General features: G+C 44.4%; 1 protein-coding gene across 1 annotated transcript in view; it reads left to right on the forward strand.

Annotated features, from left to right (window-relative positions):
• Positions 1 to 12,585, forward strand: part of LOC126482191 (uncharacterized) — a 356,492-nt gene that overhangs the window by 326,022 nt on the left and 17,885 nt on the right. The window lies entirely within an intron of this gene.

A 12,585-nucleotide genomic window follows, 5' to 3' on the forward strand; every position in this document is an offset into this window, starting at 1 on the left:
GGTACAACGCTATGACAAAAGTCTAAGTCAGAACGGCGACTACGTAGAGAAGTAGCTGAAAGGTGTAGCTAATTGTTAGAAGTAAAACATTTCTGATGTTCACTGTGGTTTCAATTTGGCAATCAATCGGAGCTTACTTTCTGAACAGGCCTCGTATTTTCGCATTCGGAGGAGAAAGTTGGTGATTGGAATTTCGTGAGAAGATAACGTCGGAACGAAAAACGTCTTTCTTTTACTGATGTCCAGCCCAAAACCTGTATCATTTCTGTGACACTCTCTCTCATATTTCGCGATAATACAAAACGTGCTGCCTTTCTTTGAACTTTTTCGATGTACTCCGTCCGTCCTATCTGGTGAGGACCCCACATCGCGCAGCAGTATTCTAAAAGAGAACGGACAAGCGTAGTGTGGGCAGTCTTCTTAGTAGGTCTGTTACATTTTCTAAGTGTCCTGCCAATAAAACGCAGTCTTTGGTTAGCCTTCCCCACAATATTTTCTATGTGTTCCTTCCAATTTAAGTTGTTCGTAATTGTAATGCCTAGGTATTTATTTCTGTTTATGGCTTTTAGATTAGACTGATTTATCGTGTAACCGACGTTTAACGAGTTCCTTTTAGCACTCATGTGGATGACCTCACACTAGGCGCAGCACACAACACGGCAAATACCATATGAGAAGAACGCAGCTTGATTTTGACGTATGTGAACCTGCAATGGAGTCTCATTTCTGTGCTATTTTTGAGATAGTTACAAGTTTTTAAACCCACAATTCATTCTAGATCTTGACAGAAAATTTTGAGTTTTGGTCTAATATTAAATAAGTAAGCGGATCGAAGCTATTCCTTCAGACACTCTGTGATCACAACGACGCTAAAATGGAGGCTGACACAAAAAAGGCCGAAATACTAAACGTTTTTTCTAGAAAACGAACAATATCGAAATGAGTCGGCGTTGGATAGAAAAGCAAATGTAATTTTCAACAGAGAAAAGGCCGCTGAAATTGACAGGATACCGATACGCCCAAGAACTTGCTCCTTTTCTAGCAGCGGTGCACCGTAAGTCTTTGGACGACCGAACCGCTTCTAACGATTGCAAAGTAGGGATGGCCATTCCCTTTTTCATGAAGAGTCATCCCGTAGACGCATGAAACTATAGGCCTATATCTCTGACGTCAGTCTTTTGTATAATTTTTGACCATGGATCACCCTCGCTTATTGTGTTGTTTTGGGAGACGGAAAACGTCCTCTGTAGAAATCAACATTTGGTTGCGAAAACAAAGATCGTATGCAACACAGCTCCACGAGACCCAAAAATCAGTAGATGGGTTGATGTCGTGTTCCTCGATCTCGGAGGCCGTTCGACACAGTTACGCACTGCCCCTGATGAACAAGACACGAGCGTGCGGAATATCAGACCAGCTCTTTGATTGGACTGAAGAGTTTCTACCAAACAGAACACAGCATGTCTTTTTGGACGGAGACAAATCCTCGGACGTAAAAGTAACTTCGGGCTTGTCCCAGAGGAGTGTTATAGTTTTATGAGAACAAAAAAAAGTATTGCTAGACACGTGAAAGATCTCTTGCGTGCGTCGTTTGGTGATGATCGTGTGCTCAGCCGCCACTTTCGCCATGAAAGTGTATCGTGATCGACCGACATCTTTAGGAATGCTGAAAGACAACATCCGACGCCAATGCCTCGCCATAACTCCGGACATGCTTTACAGTGTTGTTCACAACATAATTCCTCCACTACAGCTATTGTTGAGGAATGATGGTGGACATATTGAGCATTTCCTATAAACAACATCATCTTTGCTTTGCCTTACTTTGTCATGCTAAATATTGCTATTCTGATCATATGCAGCGCCATCTGACGGACATTTTTTTGAACGTTTGTATTTTTTTTATTTGTTTTTGTTCTAATAACACCCCATGTCATTCCAAGCATGTGTGTCAATTTGTACCTCTCTATCTACATTATTCCGTGATTTATTCAGTTTTCAAATTTATACTGACTTTTTGATCACCTGGTACATGTATACAGGGTGTCCCAGCTATCTTGTCCACCCAAAATATCTCTGGAACAATAACAGCTATTGGAAAACGACTTTCACCGGTATCAATGTAGGGCTGGGGCCCATGAATGTACATACTTGGAAACATTCTAAAACGAAAGCATGTGTGTTTTTTAACACAAACTTATGTTTTTTTAAATGGACCTCCTATATTTTTTCTTCAGCGATCCATAGCATGACAAAGCACATACACAATGGCGTTGATTGCATCGCAATATTCCCATTACATCCCGAGATATTAAGACGCGAAGTTGATGCTTGAAACACCCGACATGCGCTGCTATCGCACGTCCTGAGGCTCAGGCGTGAACCCCATGCTGCCCGTAATCGCGATGTGATTGACATGCGTAATCACACTTCCATACTTATCAAGAGGTCCGAAACGAATAATACGGTCTGCTGCCATGCTGCATTAACGTCGTACATTCCAGCAGGTATTTATCCCATAGGCTAGGGGTGATGCGGTTTTGTAACATATCTGTGTACCGCAACGTTAGTCACAAAGTTAGCTTCGCTTATCGTTAATCCGTTACTAAAAAGGTAATGACGTTCAACGTTGAAACTTTACTGTAGATCTAGCGAAAGTGACAGTTAATCATTCACTCGTAATAGTAAAATTCGTGTTAATGGTTTTAGTGAAACGAGCAAGTGGACTAAAAGTTTAGGTAAAAATGTTTTGATTTGGGAAGTTCAGGTAGGACATAGAAGATGAATGTAAACATGTTTAACCAATTAGTTTTATTATCACATAATAATCAATGTTATGTTTATCTAATGCGTTAAATGACAAATTGTTGCAAACAAATGTTTCTTAACATCACTGGATAAAATGGCCCTTTGTAGAAACTTCCATTGTGATACCAGCACTACATACTAAACATAGCGTTCACATCTCATGCTCAAAGTGATGCCCATTGGCTTGCATACATAGGGTCACTCTGCGAATGAAGGATGCCCTACTTCGTGCTACTGTTTCCTCATTGATGGCTGTACAAGCATCAATAATGCGTTGCTTCATGTCATCTGGTGTTGTTGGTTAATGTTGGTAAACAGCATCCTTCACTGCTCCCCAAAGAAAATAATCCAGCGGTGTAAGGTCCGGAGATCGGGCATGACACCTAACTGGGCCACCTCGTCCAATCCACCTACCAGGGAACTTACGGTTCAGAAGTCGTCGTGCTCGTAAGGCGTTATGTGCAGGGCATCCGTCATGCTGATACCACATGACCATTCTGCGGTTCAGAGGTACGGTGTCCAAGAGAACAGGAAGATTGTGTCGTATAAATCTGGAGTATTGTCTGCCATTTTGGATGCCATTTATAAAGAAAGGTCCGATAATGGTATCTCCAATAATCCCACACCAAACATTAACTTTCCACGGACGTTGATGCTCTACCTGAAGGAGCCATTTTGGATTGTCTGCGGACCAATAATGCATATTCCTCATATTGACAATTCCTTTGTTGGAGAATGATGCCTCGTCGGTAATTTGGATTAGTCAGAAGTTTTTGCTGAGCCCACCGACAAAATGTTACCCTATTGCGGAAGTCAATTCCATGAAGATCCTGGTGTAAATGAACATGGTAAAGATGAAATTTATGACGTTTAAGAATACGCTGTGCACTTGATTTCGACACACCAACTTCACGTTCAATTTGACGTGTGCTGATTTGAGGATTCACAGCTATGGTAGCGAGCACAGCAACTTCAGCACGTTCATCTGTGCGTGCTCTAGGACGATGTCGAGGTCTTGGATTTAAGCTTCCCGTTTCACGTAGACGAGATGTGAGACGACCAAACATCCGGCGCGAAGGGGATGGCTTGTCAGGGAATCGTCTTCTGTACAGTCGTTCTGCCTGCACGGCATTTCGTCCACTTACAACAGGGTACAGTACAGGTATGTAGAGTAGGGTAGAAAACAGACATATTAACTTAATAATCATAATGTTCGCTAACAGTACTATCAACAAACAAGCAATCTCATAACGTATTTCCCGTCAACGTACATTCTCCATAGATCAGCAGCATTTCTACCATATCTTCATGTGTGTACATTATACTGTACAGCATAAGTTCCACAACACAACGTTTGTTCACAATGTGTACTACCTCCGTGCCTTCATTAGATTACTCTGATGCACGACTACACTGGCAAGCGGTGTACTGCACGCCAAAGCAACAACAAATGGGATGCTCGGAGGGTGGTGGAGTACAGTAGCTTGCATGGGTCGCAAATCATAAACAAGGCGAAGTGGCAACTGTGGCAGTAGTAGGAACTACGTTGGACACTTGACTAGGTAGAGCCAGGCCCTGCGCGACAGGCACAATGGGTCATATAACGCATTAGATAAACCTTATTTTGGGTGTGCAGGATGAATAAGACAACCTGACGGGTGTACACCGATCGGTACTGGTTCATATTGTGTACGTAGATACGTAAAACGTGCAAGAGGGAAACCATTATGTGCTTATGAGAGTTGATGGCAGCATACCGTATTATTCGTTTCGGACCTCTTGATAAGTACGGAGGTGTGATTACACATGTCAATCACATCGCGATTACGGGCAGCATGAGGTTCACGCCTGAGCCTCAGGACGTGCGCTAGCAGCGCATGTCGGGTGTTTCAAGCGTCAACTTCGCGTCTCAGTATCTCGGGATGTAATGGGAATATTGCGATGCAATCAACGCCATTGTGTATGTGCTTTGTCATGCCATGGATTGCTGAAGAAAAAATATATGAGGTCCATTTGAAAAAACATAAGTTTGTGTTAAAAAACACATATGCTTTCGTTTTAGAATGTTTCCAAATATGTACATTCATGGGCCCCAGCCCTACATTGATACATGTTAGAGCTCGTTTTAGTTTCGTCAGTATGTACTGTACTTCCTCGATTCACCGCCAGTTGGCCCAATTGAAGGAAGGTAATGTTGACTTCGATGCTTGTGTTGACATGCGACTCATTGCTCTACAGTACGAGCATCAAGAACATCGCTACGTAGCATCAACAGGTTAGTGTTCATCACGAACGTGGTTTTGCAGTCAGTGCAATGTTTACAAATGCGGAGTTGGCAGATGCCCATTTGATGTATGGATTAGCACGGGGCAATAGCCGTGGCGCGGTACGTTTGTATCGAGACAGATTTCCAGAACGAAGGTGTACCGACAGGAAGACGTTCGAAGCAATTGGTCGGCGTCTTAGGGAGCACGGAACATTCCAGCCTATGACTCGCGACTGGGGAAGACCTAGAACGACGTGGACACCTGCAATGAACGAGGCAATTCTTCGTGCAGTTGACGATAACCCTTATGTCAGCGTCAGAGAAGTTGCTGCTGTACAAGGTAACGTTGACCACGTCACTGTATGGAGAGTGCTACGGGAGAACCAGTTGTTTCCGTACCATGTACAGCGTGTGCAGGCACTATGAGCAGCTGATTGGCCTCCACGGGCACACTTCTGCAAATGGTTCATCCAACAATGTGTCAATCCCCATTTCAGTGCAAATGTTCTCTTTACGGATGAGGCTTCATTCCAACGTGATCAAATTGTAAATTTTCACAATCAACATGTGTGGGCTGCCGAGAATCCGCACGCAATTGTGCAATCACGTCATCAACACAGATTTTCTCTGATCGTTTGGGCAGGCATTGTTGGTAATGTCTTGATTGGGCCCCATGTTCTTCCACCTATGCTCAATGGAGCACGTTATCATGATTTCATACGGGATACTCTACCTGTGCTGCTAGAACATGTGCCTTTACAAGTACGACACAACATGTGGTGCATGCACGATGGAGCTCCTGCACATTTCAGTCGAAGTGTTCGTACGCTTCTCAACAACAGATTCGGTGATCGATGGATTGGTAGAGGCAGACCAATTCCATGGCCTCCACGCTCTCCTGGCCTCAACCCTCTTGACTTTCATTCATTGGAGCATTTGAAAGCTCTTGTCTACGCAACCCCGGTACCAAATGTAGAGACTCTTCGTGCTCGTATTGTGGACGGCTGTGATACAATACGCCATTCTCCAGGGCTGCATCAGCGCTTCAGGGATTCCATGCGACGGAGGGTGGATGCATGTGTCCTCGCTAACGGAAGACATTTTGAACATTTCCTGTAACAAAGTGTTTGAAGTCACGCTGGTAAGTTCTGTTGCTGTGTGTTTCCATTTCATGATTAATGTGATTTGAAGAGAAGTAATAAAATGAGATCTAACATGGAAAGTAAGCATTTCCGGACACATGCCAATAAAACATAATTTCTTTCTTTGTGTGTGGGGTATGTTTCCTGAAAGTTTGGCAGTACCTTTTTGTAACACATAATTACTGGGCATTATAAAATGCTACACCAAGGAGAAATGCAGATGATAAACGGGTATTCATTGTACAAATATATTATACTAGAACTGACATGTGATTATACGAGGGCTATGCACAAAGTACATTACGTTTTGGAATTAAAAATAAATAAAGTATTGGAAATTTTTTTTATTATATACAGATGAAAGCCATACTTCAATACTACTTTTCTACATAGTTGCCATTTAAATTAAGGCACTTATCGTAGCGATGGACGAGCTTGGAAATTCCTTCGTCGTAAAATTCGGCCGCCTGCACCTTCAACCACGTGGTTACCTCTTCTTGAAGCTGTGCGTAGTCATCAAAACGCTGCATAGCCAACCACTTCTTCATTGCTGGGAATAAGTGGAAGTCGCTCGGTGCCAGATCGGGACTGTACGGCGGATGAGGAAACAACTCCCACTTAAAAGATTCGAGAACTTCACGAGTGGCATTTGCCGTGTGGGCCCGAGCGTTGTCGTGAATCAGCAAGATCTTTGAGCCCAGCTTTCCCCTGCGCTTGTTTTGTATTGCTCTTCTGAGGTTGTGCAAAGTTCGGCAATACCTTTGAGAGTTTATTGTAGTGCCTCTTTCCAGGAAATCCAGAAAAATCACACCTTTTCTGTCCCAAAAGAAGAGGTAACCATGTGGTTGAAGGCGCAGGCGGCCGAATTTTACGACGAAGGAATTTCCAGGCTCGTCCATCGCTACGATAAGTGCCTTAATTTAAATGGCAACTATGTAGAAAAGCATTATTTAAGTGTGGCTTTCATCTGTATATAATAAAAAAATTTCCAATACTTTATTTATTTTTAATTCCAAAACGTAATGTACTTTGTGGATAGCCCTCGTATTTTCACGCAATTTGGGTGCATAGATCCTGAGAAATCAGTACCCAGAACAACCTCCTCTGGCCGTAATAACTGCCTTGATAAGCCTGGGCATTGAGTCAAACAGATCTTGGACGGCGTGTACAGGTGCAGCTGCCCATGCAGCTTCAACACGATACCACAGTTCATCAAGAATAGTGACTGGCAGATTGTGACGAGCCAGTTGCTCGGCCAACATTGACCAGACGTTTTCAATTGGTGAGAGATCTGGAGAATGTGCTCGCCAGGGCAGCAGTCGAACATTTTCTGTATCCAGAAAGGCCCGTACAGGACCTGCAACACGCGGTCGTGCATTATCCTGCTGAAATGTAGCGTTTCGCAGGGATCGAATGAAGGGTAGAGCCACGGGTCGTAACACATCTGAAATGTAACGTCCACTGTTCAAAGTGCCGTCAGTGCGAACACGCCGGGTGGTACGCCAGTATGGCGATGACGAATACTCGCTTCTAATGTGTGTTCACAGTGATGTCGCCAAACACGGATGCGACCATCGTGATGCTGTAAACGGAACCTGGATTCATCCAAAAAAATGACGGTTTGCCATTCGTGCACCCAGGTTCGTCGTTGAGTACACCATCGCAGGCGCTCCTGTCTGTGATGCTGCGTCCAGAGTAACCGCAGCCATGGTCTCCGACCTGATAGTCCATGCTGCTGCAAACGTCGTCGAACTGTTCGTGCAGATGGTTTTTGTCTTGCAAACGTCCCCTTCTGTTGATTCATGGATCGAGACGTGGCTGCACGATCCGTAACAGCCATGAGGATATGATTCCTGTCATCTCGACTGCTAGTGACACGAGGCCATTGGGATCCAGCACGGCGTTCCGTGTTACCCTCCTGAACCCACCGATTCCATATTCTGCCAACAGTCATTAGATCTCGACCATTGCGAGCAGCAATGTCGCGATACGATAAACCGAAATCGCGACAGGCTACAATCCGACCTTTATCAAAGTCGGAAACGTGATGGTACGCATTTCTCCTCCTTGCACGAGGTATCACAACAACGTTTCACCAGGCAACGCCGCTCTATTGCTGTTTGTGTATGAGAAATCGGTTGGAAACTTTCCTAATGTCAGCACGTTGTAGGTGTCGCCACCGCCGCCATCCTTGTGTGAATGCTCTGAAAAGCTAATCATTTGCATATCACAGCATCTTCTGCCTGTCGGTTAAATTTCGCGTCTGTAGCACGTCATCTTCGTGGTGTAGCAATTTTAATGGCCAGTAGTATATATATAATGGCAGATGGGTAAGGTCTGAAGTTCCATGAGGCTTTTCAGGGATGATGTTACTGTATATACAGAAGCAGCAACGCTTGGAAATTTAGGCGGAATTCAGGAAGACCTACAGAGGATGGAAGCTTGGTGCAGATTCGGAAACTGATCCTCATCGTAAAGAAATGTAATGTTTTGCGTACGCATAAACAGAAAGAACCATTACTGCGTGTTTACACGATCATATAACAATCACTGGAAGCAGTTACTTCTGTAAAATACGTAGCAGTATGTGTACGGAGCGATTTAAAGAGGAGCGACGACGTAAAGCAAATTGAAAATTTTCTTTTTCAGCCGACTGTCAACAGAACCGATAAACTTGAAGAAATGCATGGTAAACACTATGCTGTCTTACAGTATATTTGTTCACAAACGGTTTCGATCATTGATGATCTTCACAGTGCTGGCGAAAGAATGGAAATAAGGTGACGACTGTGAATATCAACCCGAATTACCTTTTCATGAGACTTATTAGTCGGAAAAATTAAGTGTGCTTACGAAAAATATTGTGACAATTTCACATGTCGTACACTCTATTTTTCGTGCGTACACTTAATTTTTCCGATTACTAAGTCTGAGTGAATATGTGTTTTGTGTTGATATTCACAGTTTTCATTTTGTTTCCATTTTTCTGGCAGCACTGTGAAAACGATCAATGATCGAAACCGGTTGTGAATACATATTTTGTAAGACAGCGCAGTGTTTACTATGCATTTCTCCAAGTAAAGGTAATCGCTGACAGCCAGATGGCAGACCGAGATTCATTGAAGGAATCCTCAGGTAATGTAGTTCATCAACAAAGGAAGCAGTTTGCAAAACTCTCATTCGACAAACACTTGAATATTGCTAGTCAGTCTGGGGTGCGTACCAGACATAATTGCTAGAGGAAACAGAGAAGATCCAAGGAAGAGCAACGCGTTTCGTTGACGTAGTACTTAAAGAAGGAGATGCTGACCTATCTCCAATTGCAGACGCTTAAGGAGAGGCGTTTTTGCATCACGATTTGGTTTATTCTTAAAATTCCGAGAGCGTACGGTCCTATTAGAGTGAACCAATATACTGATTCGTCCCAGGTATATCTCGTGAAAAGATCATGAAGAAAAAATCTGAGAGATTCTCGAGCCCAGTAACTACTTTTTATGCGAAACTATAGAAAATGGGGGGAGGGGGGGGAGTAACAGTGGTCCGCAATATACCGTCCCCCACATATTCCAAGGCTGCTTGCGGAGTGCAGATGTAGATGAAGTTCTCGACTTCCGCACTCATTCACCCAGCCGACGGCCTCGATTTGCAACCCACACTACACTTACAGCCCTCATCATTTCCAGATAACCATCTTCCACCCGACGCTTATCGACCCTCACTCCCGTGATCAAGAGAGTGAGATCATGAAGAGATTTCTGTGGGTGATTTAATATTCAACCGTGGTTTGGAGGTTGTAGTGGGAGAGGTACAATTCGACCGTGATTTGGAGATCGGCGGTGCCATCAGTATCCGCCGTAGTCATACTCCCACCTTGTTTGGCCGCCTGTTTACCGAATGTTCTTCTGACATCGACCATCTCATTGACAACAGAGATTTTATTTATTTCGAGCGAACCCTCCAGATCCGAACAAGCCACGTGATATCTTTACTCCCTCCAATACAATGACAACAAAACGCTTGCATGCACAATCCCACGGAACTAAGCTCATTGAAGGTCCCGTTATCACAGAGACAGCCCCAATCTGAAATTCACTCTCAAGTGTAACGCCTGCAATGAAGGGCATCCTCCGTATTTCGGCACATGCAAAACCAAATCTCTCTCAAGAATACCTGAATAGTCTGCAGCCCAGTCTACTCAAATAACTCTGTCCGTCCCCCTCTGAAAGCCGAAGATATTGATCTCAGTGTAACAGCCACCTAGTCCAACAACCAGACTTCATATTTAGTCACCTATTCAACCTAGTTTAACCTAATAATTTCCACTGGAAGATTGCACAGGAAGATGTGACTTGTAAGCCACTTTAGAAATGTATTCTGAGGTGGTTAAAGCCTTGTCCAGCTATTTTGGTGCTATTGAGGAACATATTTACTGGACAGCTGGGTATTCACTGATTTTTTCGCTTACTTTAGCAGATGGATCTGGTGCCATCTGCTGAAGTAGCTGAAAACATCTGTGAAAACCCAGCCCTCCAGCACCTGTGGTCTTCTATCGTGTCATAACAACTGTTGTTTTCATTTACCTATGTAGCTCAAGTCATTTCACATGTAGTCTCAGTTTATACATCGATGAATTTAATTTTCTTGTCTACATCTTGTAATATGCAACATCAATACCGTGTAACCTATTTTTTCCCGTCGCATTTGCGTCTTGTGAAACTAATCTCGTACAAAATACTCCAGTGTAGTGAAATCGGAGAACCACACATTCCATTCAGTAGGAACAGCTACCATAAACTTCGTATTGCTGAATTTACACGTAAAGAAGCATAAAAAAGTGTACAAAGCATATGACTGAAGTTTCACGAACTGCTTTGGCTAATCTGCACACACCAAAAAAAGTTTTGCATCACCTCGGTTCCGAGAGTTCTGGAATCTATACAGAACATTGGAATAGAGGTCAACATAAACATCATTTCCGCCCTTTTTATTGCTCATGAAAACAAGAAATAGCGTGTTGTACCGCCATACAGCGAGACCTTCAGAAGTGGTGGTCGAGATTGCTGTACACACCGGTACCTCTAATACCCAGTAGCACGTCCTCTTGCATTAACGCATGCCTGTATTCGTCGTAGCGTATTACTGACAAGTTCATCAAGGCACTGTTGGTCCAGATTGTCCTCAACGGCGATTCGGCGTAGATCCCTCAGAGCGATGTCGTTATCCTGAAGGAAGTCATTCCCAAGGTGTGCACGATGAGGGCACGAATTGTCGTCCGTGAAGACGAATATCTCGCTGTCGATATGGTTGCACTATCGGTCGGAGGGTGGCATTCACTTATCGTACAGCCGTTACGGCGCCTTCCATGACCACCAGCGGCGTACGTCGGCGCCACATAATGCCACCCCAAAATATCAGGAAACCTCCACCTTGCTGCACTCGCTGGACAGTGTGTCTAAGGCGTTAAGCCTGGCCGGGTTGCCTCCAAACACGTCTTCGACGATTGTCTGGTTGAAGGCAAACGCGACACTCATCGGTGAAGAGAATGTTATGCCAGTCGTGAGCAGACCATTCGGCATGTTGTTGGGCCGCCAATCTGTACCGTGCTGCATGGTGTCGTGGTTGCGAAGATGGACTTCACCATGGACGTCGGGAGTGAAGTTGCGCATTTGCAGCCTATTGCGCACAGTTGGAGTAGTAACACGTCGTCCTGTGGCTGCACGAAACGCATTATTCAACATGGTGACGTTGCTTTCAGAGTTCCTCCGAGCCGTAATCCGTAGGTAGCGGTCATCCACTGCAGTAGTAGCCCTTGGGCGGCCTGAGCGAGGCATGTCATCGACAGTTCCTGTCTCTCTATATCTCGTCCATGTCCGAACAACATCACTTTGGTTCACTCCGAGACGCCTGGACACTTCCCTTGTTCTGACCCCTTCATGGCAAAAAGTAACAATGCGGACGCGATCGAACCGCGGCGTTGACCGTCTAGGCAATGTTGAACTACAGACAACACGAGCCGTGTACCTCCCTCCTGGTGGAATGACTGGAACTGATGGGCTGTCGGACCACTCCGTCTAATAGGAACTGCTCATACATCGTTGTTTACGTCCTTGGGCAGGTTTAGTGACATCTCTGAACAGTCAAAGGAACTGTGTCTGTGATACACAGTCAACGTCTATCTTCAGGTGTTCTGGAAACCGGGGTGATGCAAATCTTTTTTTTGATGTGTGTATGATAAAGACGTATGACAGGAACTAGACTAGATGACAGGAACCAGGGTCCCAGCCTCTGTACAGCACATCCGGAGAATGCTGTTCACCGTTATAAGCCTCTCGCTTCTCTATTGTGTGTACAGAACGACAGAAAAGAGTC

Source organism: Schistocerca serialis, chromosome 5 (assembly GCF_023864345.2).
Source record: "Schistocerca serialis cubense isolate TAMUIC-IGC-003099 chromosome 5, iqSchSeri2.2, whole genome shotgun sequence".
In the NCBI taxonomy this organism is placed as follows: domain Eukaryota; kingdom Metazoa; phylum Arthropoda; class Insecta; order Orthoptera; family Acrididae; genus Schistocerca; species Schistocerca serialis.